At 40.6% G+C, this 22,612-nt stretch overlaps 1 long non-coding RNA gene across 25 annotated transcripts in view; it reads right to left on the bottom strand.

Moving 5' to 3' along the window:
- Nucleotides 1–22,612, bottom strand: part of LOC149127696 (uncharacterized) — a 190,314-nt gene that overhangs the window by 166,151 nt on the left and 1,551 nt on the right. For 4 of the 25 annotated variants that reach the window (XR_016229796.1, XR_016229798.1, XR_016229795.1 and 1 more), the window contains exons 1-3: nucleotides 20,844–21,066; nucleotides 19,489–19,769; nucleotides 19,115–19,361 (exon numbers count right to left, since the gene is read on the bottom strand). This is a non-coding gene — a long non-coding RNA (uncharacterized LOC149127696). Of the gene's footprint in view, nucleotides 1–1,237; nucleotides 4,310–5,229; nucleotides 5,951–13,656; nucleotides 13,907–19,114; nucleotides 19,362–19,488; nucleotides 19,770–20,843; nucleotides 21,067–22,612 lie in introns of those variants that run through there. The other 21 variants (XR_016229803.1, XR_016229797.1, XR_016229800.1 and 18 more) reach the window with 15 other exon arrangements.

Below are 22,612 nucleotides of genomic sequence, written 5' to 3'. Positions count from 1 at the left end.
GTTCTCCTTTAATCCTTGGGACAAACAGTAATTTCTATTTATTTAAGTCTTAGTTTTCTGACTATTAATGTGCAAAGGGTCATATTGTGAAATAAAGGCTTAGCAAATGCCCTGTTTGGAATATCAATGAGTTACTTTCTATCATCAAAAAAGAAAATGCAAGGATTCTTTTATAAAGTAAATACCAAACTGTAACAAAACTAATTTGGAGAAAAAGACAGTAAAGACAATCATTTGAAACTGTCTGACTTAAAATTGTTCTAAAGTCATGGCATGATGGTTAGGAATCTGAAAGGGAATTTAGAACTCCTCAGATAACAAGAGTTCCTTCAGCACCACCCCATCCCACAGGTAGGGAAAGTGAGACCAGAAAAATCAATACTCATCCCAAGTCAAACAGCTACTTTTGCTGCAAAGTGAGACATAGTATTTGCCACTCTACTGATAGCTCTTTTCACTATAATTTATTCTAATAAAAATTTTCATCTCAGAAAACTGTTTATGGACCAGATGAAGGTGACAAAAGGTAAAAGAAATTGGGTTGGTAGGGTAGGCACTCTTAAAAAATTTTCTTCAAGTGGCACATCTGCCTACTCTGCCAGGATACACACACTCCCTCACACATACATTTGTATGTCTATGCATACAAATGCAAACATGCAGATGACTTCGAGATGAGGGAGTCTTATTTGCCACAGGAAAAGAACATAGTTCTCTGTATATAATTAAGTTGAATTTAAATTTTCTAAGCACATTTCAGCATCCCTCAAGCATCCATTGTACCTGTTTTATATTGTTAGCTCATGTTTACACTCCTCATTTTCATCTTTTCTCATAATTGGTGTAAGGATAAGTAGCTCTCTGGTGTGGAGAAGGAAGTTACGATTTTGGAATAGGGGAGGTGTTGGCACAGTGGTTATCACTTGGGATGCACACATCCAATATCAGAGTGCCTGGTTTGAGTTCTGGTTCCAATGTTTCTGATGCAGCTTCCTGCTAATGTCCATCCTGGGAGGTGGCAGATGATGGATCATGTCCTTTGGTCCTTACTACTCACACAAGGAAACCTAAAAGGAGTTCTAGGCTCCTGGTTTCAGCTTGGTCCAGTACCAGCTGTTGCTGGCATTTAGGGAGTGAACCAGAGGATAAAAGAGCTTTCTCTTTTTTTCTCTGCCTTCCAAATGAAATAAAAGCAAATAAAAATTTTGAAAACAGGCAAGACTCTTAAAACTCTTCGCTTAGGCTTTACTACATGTGTGATATGGGGGAAGCTTAATGCTATAACATATCCAGCTATTTGACCCACATTCTCAAATAGATTAGTGTACAACAGGATGAGATGGTTGCTTTTGCTCTCAATTGATAATTTATCCACATGCTCTCAAGTCTTATATTTAAAGAGGCATAGCAGCCCGACTTCAACTCGCAGCATCTTAATCTTTGGCTAAGGGCCGTGTAAATATCACCTGGAAGTGCTCTAATCACCAATACTCTACTCACATTACCAGTAACCTCTTAACCAATGACCAAGGGGCATTTGTGTATAAATAACCCAATTTCCTTACTCTAGAATTGGAACAATTTCAAGGCACATGTTTAAGTTCGATTCCCAGAGTTCCTCATCACATGTATGTTCCAGTCACCAATAGCAGTAACTTGTATGATGGGGAACATGTTACTTGTTTTCTTCTCCCCTTTTACTCATTTCTACATCCCCCTACCAGAATTCCCTGAACTTCACTCCATAATCACCTATTTGCACTTGAATTCTTATGTCGAGATCTGCTTCTGAGTAAACCCCAAAGGAGACAGCAACAGAGAAGTAAGCATTCCATTTCAAAGTCATGTGTCTTGTGCTATGAGAAAATTAAGAATGAAATACTAAGGAAATGCTTAATCAAGATTGTAAAAGGCTTTGTTCAAGGAAAGTTTGGAGGCAGAGGTATTTGAGTTGACTTTTTAAAAATAAGAGGGTATTTAGACAAGATGGTAGAAGGCTCCAAAAAGAGGAATTATAAGTACAAAATGTTGGAAGCAAGAAATGGCATGCTATCATGTTTAAGGTGCTAAAAGCAGTTAAATACAACTATAATGAATATGCAAATATAAGGGGCAAATAATGAGAAAAAAGACAGGAAGAGCAAGAGGCAAGGGACAGATCATGAAGAACCTTGTGAGCTAAACCAAAGAGATTCTCCCTTTTGCAAGAGCAACAAAGATGCATTGTGGGAAGCTAAGCAGAGCAGTGATATGATCAGATTTCTGTTTCAGGAAGATTCACATTTGACAGTAGTGGGGTGAATGGATTTCAGGAATCAAGATAAAAAGCTAGGAGACCCATTAGAAGCTTATGGCAGTAATCCAAGTAAGAAATGATGTGAATCTTAACTAAGTTAATGGTAGAGAAAATAGCAAAGAAAGGGCAGATCTCAGAAAGATTGCATGGGTCAAATCAACAGAAATTTTTCAGAGATTGATACAGAAGGTAATGGGAAGGGTAGAATTTGAGAATGAGTCCAGGCGTCTGGCATTGATGATTGAGTCAGTTGATGGCTGTGCTACCCCTTGAGGTGATAGTCACCAAGGGAAAGGACTGTTTATAAAATGAAACACTAAATGCGGTTTTGGATATGTTGAATGCTATAAGTCTATGGGTAATTCATATGGAACTACTAAAAGAGGAAAATAAGTAAGGTCCAAAGATGAAGTAATGGAAACCTCTTTCACATAAAGGAGTAATGTCATAAGGGTACCATCAACCTTGGAGAAACTGTAGAATGGAAATGGATAGGACTAGTGTGAAATGCTGCAGAATGCCAACATTGAAGGAGCAAGCAGAGAAAGGAGAATTTGGATAGAAGACTAAAACATTGGGAAGAGGAGAAATGACAATCATGTGACAAGAGAATCACCAAAGCCCACTGCTGAGCCCACAGCACTCAGCATTTATCAGAGCTCTTCCTCCTTCTGCTCCCAGTGAGACCCAATGTCTTCCTCCACACGGAACACTGACATTCCAAAGGATGTAACTACTTCAAAGGGCTGTTGTGTAGACTAAATAATATAAACACTCCAAGCATTTAGTATGACATCCTGTAAATCGGCAAGAACCTAATAAAAGGTACATACCTAAAGATAGGAGTGGACACAACGATTTGTGTCACATGAGATAAGGAAATCTAGGAAATTCTTTTCTGAAAAGTCTTTATTCTCTCCAAGGTAGGTGTTTTAGTGAGGCTGCTATAGCTACCTACTGTAGATTGGGTGGCTTATAAACAGCAGTTATTTATTTCTCACATTTCTGGAAGCTACAAGTCAAAATCAGGGTGCCAGCATGGTCAGGTTATAGGAACAACCACCTTCCAGGTTGCAAGCTGATGATCCCTCCTTAAATCCCCATATGGCAGGAAGTGGACTCCCAAGCTTTCTGTGTCTCTTTTAAAGGGCACTAATCTTGTGGATGACAGCTCCACCCTCATGAAACATAGCACCTTTCAAAGGCCCCGTTACCTAATACCATCACATTAGTGCTTAGCACTTGAATGCATGACTGGGTGGTAGGTACCTAGGCTATGTGCAGATAGGAACAGAGAAAGAAAAAGGTAGAAGCATGAGAAAATTGAAGATGGGTATTCATATGTGTACTGTTAGAAGTAGGTACAGGAATTGAAAAAATGACAGGATGGTAGAGGACTGCTAAGAACCAAGAAGATGGTAAGAGCCAGCCTGAACACCATGAATGGCAGAAACTGAATAAGAAGTTATTGGGGCAGGCATCTGATGTAGAGATTAAGACATTATTTTGGGGGTGGGAGGACATTGTGGTACAGATGGTTAAACTGTCACTTGGAACATCCCATGTCAGAGAGCTAGTTCAGTGCTGCTAGCTCTGCTTCCAAACCAGTTTCCTGTTGATGTGATTGGGAAGGCAATGAAAGTTTACCCAAGTACTTGGGTTCCTCCCTTATGGGAAACTCAGAGCTGGGCTCCTGGGTTCAGGCTGGCCAGTCCCAGATTTTCGGGCATTTGAGGAGGGTGGGTAAAACACAGCAGATGGAAGATCTGTATGTGTATGTGTTATGCTGCTTTTCACAGAAAAAAAATTTTTAACAAGACATGATATCCAAGAGATTGGGGCTGAGTCTCAGCTTCTGACTCCAATCTTCTGGTAACATACAGTCTGGGAGGCAGTAGATGATGGCTCAGGTGATTGGGAATTGATAACAGGTCGTCACTTCCTGTTGACCACATATGAGACACAGATAACTTCCAGGCTCCCAGCTTCAAACTGGTCTAACCATCTCTCTGCCTTTCAAATAAACAAATGTTTAAAAATGTAAGTTATTGATGGCTTGAATAATACTCTTACTTTTCTCCCAATGTAAAAATGAAAAAAATTACATTAGAAAAAGAAAGAATAATTGTTCTTGGTAAGATAATCATCATACTTGATGCATAATAGAAATCATAAACTTCACAAACTACAACTATAGGTCTTGTTTCCATTTTTTTTCAGATGGAGAAACTGAGGCTAAAAGTTTTATGTACATCATTCATGATCACCTTTGTAGTCACTATCACAGCTGGAAGGGTGGCTGTAGCAGGCTGGAGTTAGAACCTGTCCTACCAGCAGGTGCATCCATATTATACCACATTTATATACTTAATTGCATGTGTGTTGCTGCTTTCTTCTCTGCACTGACATTTCATGGCTCCTATTTAAGGGGATTCCTTTAGCACCAGCTCTGAGACAGACACTGAACTGCTAGTAATGGTTTCAAACCAGCCTTTATACGGGGCTGTTTTATTTCCCTCATGCAATTATGCATTATTTGATCCACTTCAATTGAATTTGAGTTTAATGGAAGAATTAAAATAAATGCCTTTGTCTTTGTCAGCAGAGATGAATATCCCAAAATAAAAGACACTGTAATATTCTCGTTTTTTTTTTCTGTTCTCCCTCCTCCCAGCACTTAGCACACACATACGTGTTTCTTGTTATTCATGATAGTTATGTTTCATAAAGTCTCTGCAAACACTGTATTAAGAATGGCTGAACTGAACTATTGTTCTTAAGGGAAATGCAAGGTTAGGTTACTGTGAGCCTCTGATAAGTTTTATCAACGATCAATATATAATGTTTTAAGTTACCTTATTTAATATTATCGTTGACTCTTCTATTAGTAAGTGTTCTCTGGAGAGACAAACCCATTAGGACATATGTATATGCAGATATGAGAAGAAATTGATTAGGGGAATTGGCTCACATGATACAGAATGAGAAGTCCCATGCTAGGTTGTTCTAAATGCTGGAGACCCAGGAAAGCCAAAAGCATGGCTCTGTTCAAGTTCAAAACACTCAGAACCTGGGAAGCTCAAAGGCCAAATGCCCGCAAACCCAAGTGGTTGCTGGCATTAAGTCCTGGAGTCCAAAGGCCAGACAGTCTAGAGTTCTGATGTCCCGTGAGGGAGGAAAAGACCTTCCGGTTCCAGCAGACAACAAGTGACTCCACCCTTGCTCTGGCTTGGTAGCCATGGACACCCAGCCCCTTGCTTGGTGCCTGCTCACATTCAGGAGACTGTGAGGGCAGAGGAGAGATGTGGTCCACCTCAGTAGGGAACCTGCTTGTCAAGAGACAAGTTTTCCCCACTCCACACAGGCCTGCAAATGACTCATACCTCCCTTCAGCATAGAGAGAGAGATTTCAAATAAAGCTTAGGGGCAGTGGCCGATGCTTGGTATTCCCACACCATAACCTGAAGTGCCTGGTTCCACTTGCGGCAACTACTTTTGATCCGGCTTATTGTTACTGGACTTTCAGGAATGCAGCAGATGATGGTTCAAGTGCTGGGAGTTCTAGGTTTCCGGTTTCTGCCAGGAGGGTTTCAACAGCCCTGACTCTTGCAGGCATTTGCGGAGTAAATCAGCATATAGGAGATTTCTCTCTGCCTTTTGAATCCAGTGAAAATAAAAACAAAGTAAATAAATGTCACCGTGTCAGCAAATTTACAAGTACAGGAACTGTGAATAATGAAGAATGCCGCTGTGTGTGTGTGCACACCACAACTGCAAATGCTATCCTAAGCACTACCTATCTCAATAGGTAGTTCTTAAGGTATCACATATGAACCCATACCACAATATGCTATAGAAGACAGGATTTTATGTGATGTCTCCTTAAGAAATGATCCTTAGGAAAACTTGTGAAGTTTCCAAAATACTAGAGAACAATCTCTAATACTTGAACTGATTTTTTTTTGTTTAATTATATGCCTCCTTTGAACTGCCTCCTTTCTGTTCATTTTTTATTGCCTTGCATCTCTTTCATCAGCAGCATCTCAAAATGATATCTAGATTCTGGGCACATAAAGCCATGAGAACCTGGACTGGAATTACTTCGAAATTCTTTCTATAAAGCTTTTTTGTTTTTGTAGAACATCAGAAACTAGATGTTGACTTTTTCTCTTTGAATAATAGTTGGGAGGATGCATTCATAGATATTTTTGGCCAACCCTTTGGCTTATGGCCCTTTTATTCCTTCAATATTTTGCCTACTTCATTCCAATATTTCAGAGTCACAGGAGAACACAATAGTACAAGGATAGAAACTCCACAGCAAAAGAAACTCTTGAGTAGTGCACTCCCTTTCCTCTCATAAACAAAGCACAGAATCTTACAATATTTACGCCCATGTCTATTGTTCTAATTAATCATGTTTGTGTAAAAATTCTAAGGACTGTTTTGCTACAAGAGAATTGTAGAAACCATCAATGTTTTGAGGTTCTCAGTGAGACTTCTTAGGATATTCAGATTTACCACAGCGTTCCCAGTAAGTTCTGCCAACATGTAGTCAAGTTACTAGCCCTTGCTAAATGTTCAGGGTAATGGTCAAATTCTTCCCATCCACAGCTGAAATAATCTCATGTAACAATAGATTATATTTCCATTTGGATTTCCTATTTAAAACCGCTTAGTACTCTCTGTCCTACAGCCAGATTCACTGAATATGAATTTTATGGTAAAAGTCAGTCCAAGTATATTTCGGAGTCTGCAGTATCATTCCTCTCTGTACCCCTCCCCAAATGGCAAGATCCTCCTCATTAGGAACAATTCACCCCTCTAGTGGAAGCATCTGGGTATTGCAGCTTGAGCTTCAACAAATAGCCAACTGTTTCATGGCTGAAGGAACATCTACAATTTTTTAAAATTATTATTATTGTAAGATTCAAAATTTTTATGCTGGTTAGTTATTAAATATAACCCAATGTATAAATCTATTTAAAATGTTAATTTTCTTTCTTATGTTTATACACAGGGAAATGCTTAGAGCTATAAAAAGGCAATACTAACACTAACTAATAGATTTTTGTTTACACTCATCTCCATTTTTTCCTTGTTTAAAGTCAAACAGAAATTGATTAGAAAAGTGGTTTTTGGTGTACTTTACAGAGTTAAACTGTAATGGAAGATGGCTTTTCCCATATGCTTTCCGTAAACAGAAGGTTATTTTAAAATCAACAATTTGGTACCAAAGGGGAAAATAGTTCCGCCACAAAAAATTACAATTGGAAAACAATGATACTATTACCAAAGTGCTGTTTGCTGTTGTGAAAATTCTAATTTCAGCTCTACTGTTGTGATGTACTTGTCGGTAAAAATGTTGAGATGGAAAAATGTCTCTAAGATTTACTAGTCCACAACATCTTGAGGGGTGAAATAATTTGTCCAAGGTCACACAACTATTTAGTGGCCAAACACAAGCCCATTTCTCCTGATCCTGAAACCCATAATTCTTCCAAGCACACAATCCTAAACATTATGGCCCAACCCAACCCTGATGTCCGATCAGATGCATTTGAATCTCACCCCGGCTGTGCACTGCCTACAAGATCATGGACCGCACCCCTAACCACTCTGCACTTCCTGCTCCCATCTGTACAGTAAGGGTCATGGGATGCACAATCCAGAGATGACTTTGCAAGATGACAGTGAGAACTTGCAGGACATGATGCATAGGAAGTCCTCAGTATCCTTTAACAACCACTCCTGTTAGGATTATTGGGCTTTTCTTTTCCCCTCTGCTTTTTTAAAGCCTTCTAAAAACAGAACTTCTTTTCACTCCCAGGAGTAAATGAGTATGTAAATTAAGGAAAATTTAAATCTTTGTTTTTTATTCCATTACTCATAAGTATTTCAGTACTATGAGAACATTACTAATCTTACTCTTCATTTATGCAGTAATATAAGGGTGATAACAGCTGTTTTAAGAGAGGATTCTGATATTTTTTAGAGCATCATATGCATTGTCTCCATTAAGCCAGATTTTTAAAATAAGTCTAGTGTAATTCAGATCCTATAGTATATTAGAAACCAAAGATTATGAAGTGCAAATGAGATTTTTTCTTCTGCCGCTGACATCATAACAGTTTTTACAGAGCCATTACCATCTCAGTGGATATGGATGTCACACAGCCATTATCTTCACATCATAACGAGGTGGACCATTAGTGCCTCCTTTGGAGACCTTATGGTCTGAGATGTTACTGAGCCTCTGGGGAACCCTAAATCCTGGGATAGTTGGCAGGGCACTCCAGACCGTAACAGAACCTTCTCTGCAATGACAATGGATCCTGTCAATTTCTATTAAGCATTGTCTTAATTCCCCAATCATTAAGAGAGTGAAGGACTTATTACAGTTGCCTATAATTAAGGAAGCTCTCAGTCATAAATCCTTTCTTTACAGTCCTTCCCTTTATTCAACATGGCATAACTAAAGGGTAAGGCTCCCTAAACAGGAACTACCGAAACCACACGTGTCTCAGGAAAATCTCCAGAGATGAGGATTTTCTCTGGTATCAGCCCAAATTCCCTGAGCCCCTACTTCCTCCTGGAGATTTGAAAGTGAGACTCCTAAAGTCAAATCTAGAAGTGTCTGGCAATCGGTCAGTTGGGCATCTCTTGTCATAGTTGTCATTGGGGATGTTTGTGCTTGGTACCATGACAGAAACACAGGTTTAAAGCATTAAGGCTGACCTATAAAAAACTTACAATCTTACTGGGAAGAGTGAATGATAAAGGAATAATGACTCAGACTGCAAGGAAACATAAGTAGAAAGGAACAGAAGCAGCACTAGTGCTATTTCCCAAGAATTGGTATACGGAGCTTGCTACAGAGAAAACCCATGTGGAATTAGAAGCTACATGATTACTCCAGCTCTTCTTATTTTTGAGGAGGGTAAGCTCAATGTGAATTGTTCACTACTGTTTCTCTCCCTGTGCCCCAGTTTCTCAACAGTGAAATGACTGGATTACTATATCCTTCCCAGAAATCTTACTGGGTGACTGTTCTATTTATTATTTTCTATGAAAGGAAATAATTCATTGCATACTAAAGTGGTTGGTGCTAGAGATGGTTTCAGACAGGGGAACGTACCGGCTTGATTACAGGTGAGGTTCACCATCATAACCCAAAATTTATTGCTTGAGGAAAAAAGGAGCCAACTTGGAAAAGAAATTATGTGCTGCCATAAAAATCAAAAATGAAAGAGTCCAACCCGTTGACCTTGAATGCACAGAAACTTCAAGTTCCCTCATTCTTTTTGATAATCCTGGATTTTTCATCTAAATTTCATTCGACCTCAAGCAGACCTGCATTTGGCTTATTACTGTAATTTCATTGCTGAAATTTTCCAGTGTAAGAAGTTTTCTAATCAGAAGTTAAATTTCTAGAAAATCTCCACTGTATTGAAGAAATAAATGTCTGCTTCTGCATTTTGTGCTTTGGGAATTTGAGTTTGCTTTATTGTAGTGTTTCCAAATCAGGTCTTCAATCCTAACCAGGGAAAGAATCACTTAGGACTCTATCGCAGAGCAGAAAGCCCTGAATGAATTGAAAATGTATAAAGGGGTCGGAGCTTTGCTTTAGGTTGTTAATAAGAAACTCCGGAGTTTCAGTCTCTCTCGTCTTAGGTAATGGGTGCTTTACCAGCTTTCGGAAACCAGGCTCTGCAATGCCATAGTTGAGACTTTCTTCACCGTTCTATTGAAGTTTCTTGAGGCAATCCATTTATTTTTGTTTCTGCTTTGTTTACAATGTAAGGGACATGAGAGTAACTACTGGAAACCCCCACAGAGGAGCCGTGGGCAGCTGATCTGTACGTTCTCAGCTTCTAAGGGCATTTTCCTAGCAAGCTCCAGTCCATCCATCATACCCAGCCCTCCCACTCCCGAGACAGAAAAGGCCCTTTAAACCACTGACCGCTCTCTGCGCTAACCCACCCCCCATCCCTATGAACACGCAGGGCCTTCTCTGCACAAAGTTGCTTAAAATCAAATATGAAAACCAACAACAGCAGCAAAACAAGGGTAAGGCCCATGGCTTCCTGCCCCCTGCCTACTGACTGGGTGCGAGACATCTCTCACCTTCTCTCCCTCACTCCCACTCTCTCCCTCACACACACACACACACACACACACACACACACTTTTTTTTTTTTTTTAATTCCTCTCTGACTGCAAAAGGCACAGCACTTTTCAGAGAGACTTTTCTTTAGAAATTTGAGAGCAGTTAAGCCTCCATTAGAGAACTGATTAACCCCCCTGGTTTATACAAGCTCTAACTCTTAGATAGCTTTGTGCTCAAACAATCGTGCAGGAACCTTTATCTGTATTATCCAGGAGGGCTCACCCTTGTCTCAGTCTTCAAATGCGGGTGATGTGGGCTTATGCGAACTATATTCCACAGCTGTGGAAAAAAGATCTGACATTGGTCCCAGATCAAATTGGAGATTAAAAAATAAAAAAAAAAAATCTAAGTCCTTGAAGGACAGATGTAATATTGAAGCTTATCCAATTTACAAGTCTAACAAGAATTCTGAGACAAAAATGAAAAGCAGAATGCCATCCACTGTAAGTTACTGCTGAAGGAACAGAGTGAAATCTGGACTATGTTGGCTGCCTTTCTTGTTTTTACAGGAAGGCAGCATCTGGGCACCCTTGGGAGTCCATAGCAATTATTGAAAAGATCTGTATTCTTCCTCCAGGGGATGTCCAGTTACAAAGCAGAGAAGTTGCTGGGTCAGCAGCTTCCACTTGGATAGGGGAAGAAGGTAGGAAATAGAAGTTGAACTCCTGCACAAGTGCCTGTTAACTGGGATGTGCAGGAAGTTATTTGCTTCCTAGTCCGCTACTCCTATAGCCAGTGCTGTCTAGGATAATTTTCCACAATCATGGAACTATTCTATATCTGCTTATTCCAATAGGACAGCCATTAGCCTCATGTGGTTACTAGATTTCATGAATCCTGGCTCAGTCAACTGAAAAAAATATTGTTTTATTTAATTATAACTAATTTACATTGAAAAGGCCATCAATGTCTAGGGGCTACCACATGGGATGTCACAACTCCAGCAGGAAACATGATTGCGAAGGCTGTCCATAGATCACATGATATCTTGCTTTATGTTCTCAATATCTGCCCTTTGGAGCTGGTGGGCCTTAAACACGTTACTTAACTGCTCAGAGCCTCAGATGCTTTGTCTATAAAATGGTTAAATTAATACCTAGTTATAGAGATTACAAGGGTTATGTATGACATATGTGTTTGATACCCAGTCCCTCGTACATAGTATCCCAACATCACTGCCATAAAATGAATGACAGAGAGAGGAAAAAGCTATATAAGAAGGAAAAAGAGAAAATATGGCCCACCACAAAGTCTGGTACACTCCATCTTCTAGGGATGATCCCTTACGAGGCAAAGAAAGTGGCCGAAGTGTCCCTCTGTCTTCTCACCATACCCTGTTGCTGGTTCCTTCTACTTGAGGCTGCCTTCTTTGGACTTCCCCTCCCAACACTTTATTTGAAAGGTTGGTCATCTAAAAGGACAAACCCAGCAACAGATGGAGAAGAAGCAATAGACTAAAAGACAATGAAAATTACTGCCTAACCTAAGGTACTCATCCTCCATTTGCAACCTCTACCAATTCAAACATCAAAAAGAGATCATATTAAGCCTCTTTTAATGAATAATAGCTTGCCATGGATCCTCTTATCAGGATATACTTATTAATTTTTTCACTTGGCAAACACATAGTGTTCTCTGTATACCAGACAGTATTTAGGATATTGGGAGATGGCAGCAGGGCCAGGTATGTAGTTCTTGGCTTCACTAGGCAGAGGACTAGTTAAACACAGAGACAAGATCTAAGAGGGGAACTTTGGAAAATCTGCCAGAACATGGAAAGCAGGTAGAAAAAACCACACATCAAATCAAATCTCACACACATAATTGCTACTGGATGAAATCATCTAAGTTTTACAGCTGGATTTTAAAATGGTGTTGCATATGTCCAAAAAAAACTGAAAAAAAATTGCATTCAGTAAAATTTGTAAAGCATAGTTAATGATAAATAGCTCTCTCCCCAAACACAGACTAATGTTTAATATTTTAGTGAGGCTAAGGACAACTCTAAAAAACAGAAGTGCATCCCAATACTCAGATCTTGTTTTCTAATGCGACATCAGATAAAATAACCTGTTGATGTTATCACTAGATCAAGGAATATATAAGATGGTCCTGGAACACCTTGCTGTGCCCATAATAATCAAGTACCCCAAAATAAAAAATTATGGGGGAATGCTAAAGGAGAATACAATTAAACTGAGTTGCCATTGATGAGGCTGAAATATTCTGAACAAAATTAACAGCACATTAAATTATAATGCAAAATATAAAATAAGCTTGTGTCCATAATGATATGAATAAATAAACAAATAAATGGTAAAGAAGAGACTAATGTAGACAAATTCCAAATAACTTACGTAGGTAGATGTATTTATCATTTCTAGGAAAAGTTATTGTGATTTTATATTTATTTCATAATTTGTATTATTTTTTATTTGTAATGTAACAATGAGCTGAATGGTTTGTTTCTTTTAAAAAATATTTATTTGAAAGGCAGAGCAAAAGTGAGGGAAAGTCAGAGAGAGAGACTTTCCATCTGTAGTTTCACTCTCCAAAATGGCCACAACTGCCAGGACTGGGCCAGGCTGAAGCCGGGATCCTGGTACTCCACCCAGGTCTCCCACATGGGTGGCAGGGGCCTCAGTTATTGTGCCTTCTTGTACTGCTTTCCCATGCCCATTAGCAAGGAGCTGAATCAGAAGCAGAATAGCTAAGATTGAAACCAGCACTCTTGAGATGGGATGCTAACATTGCAAGTGGTGGCTTAGCCCACTGCACCATAACACTGGGCCCCTCATTTATTTCTTTTAAGAATCAGAGGAGAGTAAGAAAACCAAGAGATGTGGATGAGAGTCAGCGTGAAACACTACCTATCCAAGATCCATTCAATTAAATGTATAGGTCAATAAGTATCTGGAAAATAAATATATTCTATCAATCTATACATTGGTAGAAGAGTGACATTAAAATGTTAAGCAGCACCAAACACTAATGCTGCATCATGATACTTCAGGTTTTAAAATGGGACCTTACACTTGTGGCCTTTCCTAGCAAGAAAATACATTGACTTACAAAAATTAGGTAGGCTTCATTTTGCTATGAATTTACTGTTGTTTCTGCAACAGAAGAAGCATCTATGTGGGAAATTTCCTCCAAGAGTGCAAAATCCTTTTAAAATAAACTTCATTAATCTTCTCAGCACCATCTGGGTTAGGGGGCAAGCTCTGTTCTTTGGAGCTGCTACCTTGAGACGCAGGTTGATGAACTTGCTAAGACTGAAGCAGAGCGCAGATGGGCCGCAGACCCTTGCGGAATCCCATGACTGAAGACTCGACAACTTCCTAGGCTGTGTCATCTGAAGAACCCACACAAGCAATGGAAACTGCTTTCCTGTGAATGTTGTGCTGTGCAAGTGCGACCCCTGCGTTCTCCTAATGAGCCTGGCATGCAGAGAGGGGTTAAATGAGTTAGTTCCTGAATAAGTCAGCGGGACTCCAAAGAAAAAAGCCTAAGACTCCAGAGCTTCCTCCAAGAATCTTTCTAAAATCAAAGTCAAAACTCAGAGAAGGTCACAAATATGTTCACCCACCACCTGCTCCAACATTCTCAGTGCCTCCCCAGATGCCTTTGGTATAAAATGCAAAACTTCTGGCCATATAAAGAAGGCCCATTATAATCTAGAATTACCTCTCCAGACTCATCTTCCATTCCCACACCCTTCAAGCCCCCATCAGAAACTTCCCTCACCAGGAAGGTGACCAGTCATCACAGTTAGCCTCACAGTGGCTTGCAAACTGGGACTCAACATTTCCAGTGCTATCATCAAGGGAATTCCAAGAAACTTACAAGAAGTTTATCACTGTCGATAACTCTCTCTCTAGGAACCATGTATCACTGATCATTGTAGCCCCAGGTGTGGTTCCACATGGGTGGCCGCACCTTAGTTAGAATCACCTGAGGAGCCTGCTGATCACCTTTTGTACTTAAAATACCAGTGCTCAGGTACCCAACTCTCTGAAATTGACTTAACTGCTCTGAGGTGAGATCTAGGCATGGATTATTTCTGAAGCTTAACCAAGTGATTCTAATGTGCAGTCAAGGTTGCTAACACCTGCTCTAGGGTAATGATTCTCAGTGGGGAGTAGCATGTGCATCAAAACTGCACGCCTTGCCCTGGGCCCAACTCCCCACAGCTTTCTATTTAATTCATCTGGAATGGGGTCTAGGCAGCTGTATCATTAAGCGTCAGGAGATTTTAATTCAGGGTTATGGTTAACCACTCTTTAAATATATACGTATACACAACCAAACAAAACTCTCGGCCATCATACTGCACTTAACTCTCTCCATGCCTCTAAGTATTAACACTCTTTGCATGCCTTTAAATATTCTTTTTTTTTTTTTTTTTTGACAGGCAGAGTGGACAGTGAGAGAGAGAGACAGAGAGAGAAAGGTCTTCCTTTGCCGCTGGTTCACCCTCCAATGGCCGCCGCTGCAGCCGGCGCACCGCGCTGATCCTGGCAGGAGCCAGGAGCCAGGTGCTTTTCCTGGTCTCCCATGGGGTGCAGGGCCCAAGCACCTGGGCCATCCTCCACTGCACTCCCTGGCCATAGCAGAGAGCTGGCCTGGAAGAGGGGCAACCGGGACAGAATCCGGTGCCCCAACCGGGACTAGAACCCGGTGTGCCGGCGCCGCAAGGTGGAGGATTAGCCTATTGAGCCACGGCGCCGGCTCGCATGCCTTTAAATATTCTAAAATCTAATGGAATTGATGCTTTCAATGCATGGCCAATGCCATTGTAGCAGCTTGTTTTCCTCCAAAGTCTCTGCAAACTCTCTCCTTCACACATCAACAAAGTTCAAGCTCTCTTCCTTTAGGGACTCTTCCACTACCAAGCCCTTCTTCAAGTCTTCCCCCAAATTTCTTGGTTGCTCTACTCATATTCATTGTATTTTCCTTCTTTGCTACCACATAGCTCTTGTACTGAAGAGTTCTTTTTCAACACTGTTCCACCATCTTTCTAACTCTCCTGTTGCCTACTGCTTCCCTGGGGATGAACACAGACCTTTCTCCTTCTTAAACTAAGCTAATAACTCAACTCTGAATTCATGCTCCCTGTAATGATTTACTGGCCGAGTTTCAAGTGTCCTTGTTCTCTATGTCAATGAAGTGTGACCTCAACTATGAAACCCTTGGAGAGGCCTTATCTGTCTGCTCAGTGACTTCTTCACAGTCACCATTCTCTATCAGGAAGCCTTCATCAGAGCATTTACCATGTTCTGAAATGATCTTGTTCTTTTTATGTCCAATTTCCTCTGTGAAACTGGAAGCTTCACGAGGGACAAGAATTTGTGTATCTTGTTTCCTGATGTAGCACAGCACTGCCAACGTGACCTGCATAAAAATACTGACTGAAATTAAGTAAATATCTATGTAAATGCATAGACGGCATAGGGGCTAATTAGGTAACCAACATTGCTGAGTCTGGAGCTGTCAAGTTATCTACTAAATGTACCTGTTTGTGTTACCAAAGACAGCTGGATCAGAAGTTCTTGTCTTCAGACTAGAAAAGTTTCATGTGAGACGGAGAGCAGTGAGCACGCTTGTGAAGTTTAATGAAGAGGAGACACCTGACAGACCAGGCAGACATCAAGAAAGGACTCGGAGCCCAGTCTGCTTTAGACTGGAGTTTTTTTTTTTAACAGAAATGGGTATGGGGCTACTGTCCTCAACTCCACCTCCATCTTTTGGGGTATTACTGGCTGGAGGGTTTTCTGGACAAGTATTTTGTGGAATTCCTCTGAGGACATTATTAGCATAGTGTTGTTGGACCTAATTGCCCCCCTGGTACAGGGAAGTCCCCTAAGCTGCCCCCAGAGAGGGCAGGGACCCACCCAACAAGGTTATTGAATAAGTAAGAACTTTTAATGTGGAAATGCTTGCCTACTGCTAAGACTGGCTTCTACATTTCGTTCCTCATTCAACTGCATGAAAAATTCTTATTTTTGTTCTACAGTCCTTCTCACACACATAGGCTAATATCTACCTTCCTAGCTAACATTTAGAGCATCATTCAGACTCTACACCATAATGAGCACAAATTATGTCTCATTAGCCAAAATTTATGTCAACATGTTCAAAACAGTGTGATTTCATGAAAATAATGTGCTCTGATGTTAGAGACTCATTGGTTAGAATTCCATCTGTCATTTTTGAGCTATATCATCGGGGGAACTTTACTTCGTGATCATCATTACCATCACCTGGGAACTTGTTAGAAATTCAAATGTTTGGGCCTCTCCACAGACCTACTGAATCAGAGTCTCTGGAGGTGACAGCTGGGAAACGGTTCTCTCAAGCTTTTCCTGGGATCGTTGTGTATACTAAACCTTGAGAAACATAGCCAGGTCAAGTAAGGAAACCCTTTATGCCCAATATTGAAAAAATTGTTAGAGAACTAAGTGATAAGGAGGAGTGCAAACCTTGTTAGCACATAGAAGGGGCTCAAAAGATCAAGTCTTCTTTTTATTTACCTTAACTTTCAAGCAACAAGGTAGATCTAATTACTTTAGTTCAGAAGAATTCTTAAAATCTGTTTTCTTTGGTTGTTCAAATCCTTAGAGAGAAGGCAAGAAAGCTAACTGCCTATCCATGAGCAAAAACAGAGAAACTACAGAAAGAATGTCCATCTGGGGTCATTTAGGACAGGGGCAAACAGTCCTTCATACCCCAGTAGCCCCTAGACTACAGCACAGTTCAGTAATTGATGTCCATAATGATGATCTTGCATTATTAAGTAAAGGCAAAATTCTTCTCTAGAGCCACTGGTCAAGTGTGTTTAATTCTATTAGAAGGATTTTCATTTGAAATATTTAAATCACTTTCTTGGGATCCAAATGTGACAAGCTTTGGTTATTTGGAGTATTTCATTACATGAAATTCTTATGCTGACAATTCCAGATGAATTAGACATTAGTATATATTGGTCAACACCTTTCCCCCAATGAGTAGGCCATTCATTGACAGAGGGCCTGTGTCTCTCCTCTGTCCTTGGGAACCCCATTCAGAAACGAGTTCAAGTGGCAGCATACCAAATCTCCCCCAAAGGACTGATTGACTTCAGTAACCTGCATTATCCACTGGGAAGAGAACAGGCCACCAAGGCCCTCTTGGATACCCTTTAAGGTTGTACTCTTGCCAGATAAACTAAAGGGAGAGCAATTCTCAAAGTCACTGGCATTTATAGAAAGCCAAAGAAATTAGTGTGCTCTGACATTTATAGGTCTTAAACATTAAAGAAGTTTGAGCAAGGTTCAAATCTTAAATGTAATGCCGTAAGAGTTACTCTTAATAATTACTCTGTTTATTATTTCAAAACCTAGTTTCACAGTTCCAGTTCAGTTCTAACTCAACGAATTTCTCACCTCCCAAGCTTTTCAATTTCTCCATGTCCTAAATTATCTCGGAGCAAACATTTCTTAATGAATCACAATTTGGAACACTTTCTCAAGTCAAGATTTGTTATACTTACTTCACATACGCTAATTCATTAGATCTTTACAATAAGCCAATAAGGTAGAGACTACTGAAATTCCTCATACAGGTGAGGAATCAAACACAAATAAGCCATTTACCCAAAGTTGTACCGCTATGAAGAGGCAAAGCCACAACTTATATCCACAGTTTATATGATTAACTGTTCTTCAAAGCAGGTTTCCAGCCGTTTGCATTGAGCAAACGATAATTAACTCATGATTGTCCATTATGTGGTATAGAGGTTATATAGGTCTGACTCAGGCCAAGTTGGAGAGCACAGAACCTTTTCTCTGTCCTTTTTCTGCACTGGCACCTATGTCCCTAAACCTCAATGGTATGCTGGAAATAGATGGAATTGTATCCTATGTCCACATTAAGCTACTGCTTAAAAATTGACTTGTCTGTGATACTTCCTATTCCAAACTGAATTCAGGTAGTCTGGTTATATTTAGGACTTTGGAAAAGATCTTTCACAATTTAGGGAAAACCATTGATTTTTAATTGCTCCGGAAATTGTTGGTTGATTTGACTTTACTCAATTATCCCTGGTTTTGGTCTAGATTTAATCAACTGCTGCCTGGCTATTTGTGTTTCTTCTGAAATTCTGGAACCCTTGCATGATTTGCATATATATGTGCATATATATACAAAGCCAATATACATGCAAACATATGCCTACTTACACGTATACACATTCTATACAAACATGATCTACATTTAAAATATATATGTACTTCAAAAACTATGGAAAAACAGAATCAAATTATTTTTGGTGCAAGGAGTTTTTGAAATCAATGCACAGTTTTATCACTATAACATGTTCTGTGAACTTTATAAAGACCCCCTTATATGCATGGGTTTCAAAATGTGTTGACCCTGAGTATGTTTGTCTTACTTTCTTTCTATTCACTTTCTGAAACATCCTCATATACACATCTGCTTAGCTCCTGCCTTAGCCTGTAAGAGACAGCAGTGGAAAATGACACTCATGGAAGACTAATTCACAAAGGAAGTGGGCATTAGTTTTGTGATGCCAGAGTAAAAAAAAAAATTGTCAAGTAAGACTGAATTCCAAACAAAATAAGGCTGAGATAAGGACAATAGACTTGTACCTGCATGGAGCCATTTTTCTGCACAGATCTTGGGCATGAAGCGTGATGCCGGAGCAGATAGGAGCAGTCTTTCACCTCTTGTGGGGGAGACTCAGAGCTTGGTTGGTATGGGTGAATGAGGAAACTCCTTTGGCTTTTCAGTGAATACAGAGTAAATGTCACTTTCTTTAGAAATGACCTTTCTTCTATTCTCAACTCTGTATATGAAGTCGCTGTGCGAGAGAAACCAGGCCTGTGAATTTTGTTTCTGTAAGTACAACAGAATCACTCCATTGGCATTTTCACAATGGATAAGCTGAGAAGGATCTGAATCAGAGATGAGGGTCGATATCACCAGTGATCATCAAAGGAGATCAACATCATCAGGTTCTCACCTGGTGTGACTTGGCCAGGGTTTTAGATTCTTATCAGGTGAGTAGTTGGGGCCAGAGAAGTGATTCATTTCTTTTTTTCAACATTTATTTATTTGAAAGGCAGAGTTAGAGATGCAGAGGCAGAGAGAAGTCTTCCATCCTCTGGTTCATTCTACAGATAGCCGCAATAGCTAGAGCTGCACCAATCCAAAGCCAGGAGCTTCCTCCGAGTCTCCCACGTGGGCGCAGGGGCCCAAGGACTTGGGCCATCTTCTACTGCTTTCCCAGGCAACAACAGAGAGCTGGATAGGAAGTAGAGCAGCCAGGACTTGAACTAGTGCCCAAATGAGATGCCCACACTACAGGCAGAGGGTTTACCAGCTATGCTACAGTGCGGGCCCGGATGCATTTTTTGTTTTTACAGGCAGAGTCAGACAGTGAGAGAGAGACAGAGAGAAAGGTCTTCCTTTTACCATTGATTCACCCACCAAATGGCTGCCACATCCAGTGTGCTGCAGCTGGCACACTGTGCCGATCCAATGCCAGGAGCCAGGTGCTTCCTCCTGGTCTCCCATGCGGCTGCAGGGCCCAAGCATTTGGGCCATCCTCCACTACTTTTCCTGGGCCACAGCAGAGAGCTGGACTGGAAGAGGAGCAACAGGGACAGATTCTGGCATCCCAATTGGGACTAGACCCCGGGGTGCCAGCACTGCAGGCAGAGGATTAGCCTACTGAGCCGCGGTGCTGGCCTCAGATGCTTTTTTTTTTAAGAAAGGGTTTGTATAGAATCCTTTGGCTTTCATTAGTCAAAGAAAATTAATAGCGTGTACCCTTGTTTGAGAACTTTCCTTGATCCTCATGTCCATAAACTCAGTAGCTCAAATGAACTCTCTTGAAGTTTAGAAATGGGGATATTCATGAGGCTGTTTACAAAAAAGCAAAGTGAATTCTCTGCTGTGGAATTGCTAGAAAATAATGCCCAGTTTCAACACACATGTCTTAAGTGGCCAGCATTTGTGAGCGATAGAAACTCTTGTTTGCAGAAACTGAGAATTGCTGCAAATGTGTTACATTCTTCCAGGACAAATAACGCAATGCCAAAAGCAATCAGGCTTTTAAAAAATCTCAGCTGTCCAGCAAATGGATGATCATTATTATAGCAAATCACTATGCATCTAAGAACAAATGAAGTTTATAGTTCAGTGTAATTCAATGACTGGATCTCATCACCAGCTCTCTAAAGCAGTGCAATCTGTCACAGGAGCACACCAGGTAATTTCTATTTGAAGACCTAACCAAGGCCTAATTAAGAAACAACTACAATCTCCACCCAGGCACCATCTCCCTCACCTCTTGCCCTCATCTCAGAAATTTACCTGTCTTAAATGTTCTTTAGGGAGATATTCTACCAAAATTGCGTCCAGAAGCATTGTGCCATCCTTCTTGTGACAAGCAGTAGCTCAAAACACCCTCTGTTCTCAGATGCACAAAGCAGAAAAACGAGTCTGTGTTGTCTTGAGAAAGCAGCTTAAGCAATTGCTGGCAACGCAGGCATCTTATATGGGCGTGCTGGTTAAAGTTCCAGCCCTTCCACTTCCCCCCCCCCTCCCCTCTAATGCACCTGGGAAGGCAGCAGAAGATCCCAGCTCTTGGGCCCCCACTACACCCGTGTGATACTAAGATGGAGTTCCTGTCTCCTGGCTTCTGCCTGGCCTGGACCTGGATGTTGTAGCCATCTGGGGAGTGAACCATGAGATAGATCTCATTGTATTTCTCCCTCTCTGCCTTTCAAATAAATAAATGTTTCAAAAAAGAAGAAAAGTACTGCATACGTTCAATCAGTGGACTGTAAATGTATTGAAAGAAGTAATGGGGTCTTGTTCACCAAATTGGACCATTTTAGCCCCAGCACAACACCTGGGACACAGGTCTATAGTTACTGAATAAAGCCACAAATCGACATATAGTCAAATATCATTAACCTAGAATCCATTAGTATAGGATTCATGTTAACTTACTCAAGTCTGAAACTTGGATTTTGTTCTGTACCCTTTTATGAGGAAAAGTCAATTATTTGTGACTCATACACTGACAGGTTGTAAGCCTGGGTTGTGAAAGCTAAACTATGTTGTATAGCAGTACTTTGAAAGCAGTATTTATATACAAATAATTATTATGCTAATTTCACAGCATTTTGATCTACTCATTAACACAGATACAAAGAATCAGCATGGTGTGGTAGGAAAGCATTAAAAGGATAATTAGGAGCCCTGGGCTCTGATCCCAGCTCCACCACTCATTAGCAGTGTCACCTTGGCCAAGTCACTTAACCCCTCTGAGTCTGTTTCCTGGCCTGTAAGATGAAGAGATTGAGCTAGGGCATCACAAGTGCCCCTCCCAGCCCCAATGTTTTATGATTGCAAGGTCTTAATGAACACCTGAGGGGCAGCCACACTCTGCTCTTCATCCATTCTACCTCTTATCCCAGGACTGGCTTTTGCACATGGCGTTTCCTGAGTCTGAGTTTCTCTGTGTCTTCAGGAAATGGATCCTTCAAGGAAGCACTCCCTGGATTCTTGAGTCAAGCTCTATTACAAAATTTCATTACTTTGTCCTCTTCTTACTCCTATGTTTCACAATTTAAAGTTATCTATGACACAATTAGGGTCTTTCACCTCCACTAGATTGCTCACTCCATGAAAGCAGAGAAAGTGTGTTTTTTTTTTTTTTTTTATTCCTACACCAGCACCTACCATGATGCCTGTGCCAACCTAAGTGATAAATAGATATGAAATCCTTGCATGAATGAATGAACTTGTGACATGTGACATAAGAGGGGGCAGAGTTGACATGTTTTCCTGACTCTCATTTCTGGGTAAGTAAATTTAACAACAAAATGTTTTTTGGGAGCCAGCGTTATAGAGAAGCAGCAGGTAAACCCACTGCCTGCAATGCCGGAATACCATATGGGCACCAGTTCTAGTCCGAGCTGCTCCACTTTCATTCCAGCTCCCTGCTAATGACCTGGGAAAAGCAGTGGAAACTGGGCCTCTGCCACTCATGTGGGATTTCTGGATGAAGCTCTTGGCTTCAGCCTGGTCCAACCCTGGTCGTTGCAACCATCTAGGGAGTGAACAGTGGATGG

The sequence above is a fragment of the Oryctolagus cuniculus genome, chromosome 2 (assembly GCF_051225735.1).
Source record: "Oryctolagus cuniculus isolate XC-2025 breed Fujian yellow rabbit chromosome 2, ASM5122573v1, whole genome shotgun sequence".
In the NCBI taxonomy this organism is placed as follows: Eukaryota; Metazoa; Chordata; class Mammalia; order Lagomorpha; family Leporidae; genus Oryctolagus; species Oryctolagus cuniculus.
This window is presented reverse-complemented; position numbering and strand designations above follow the sequence as displayed.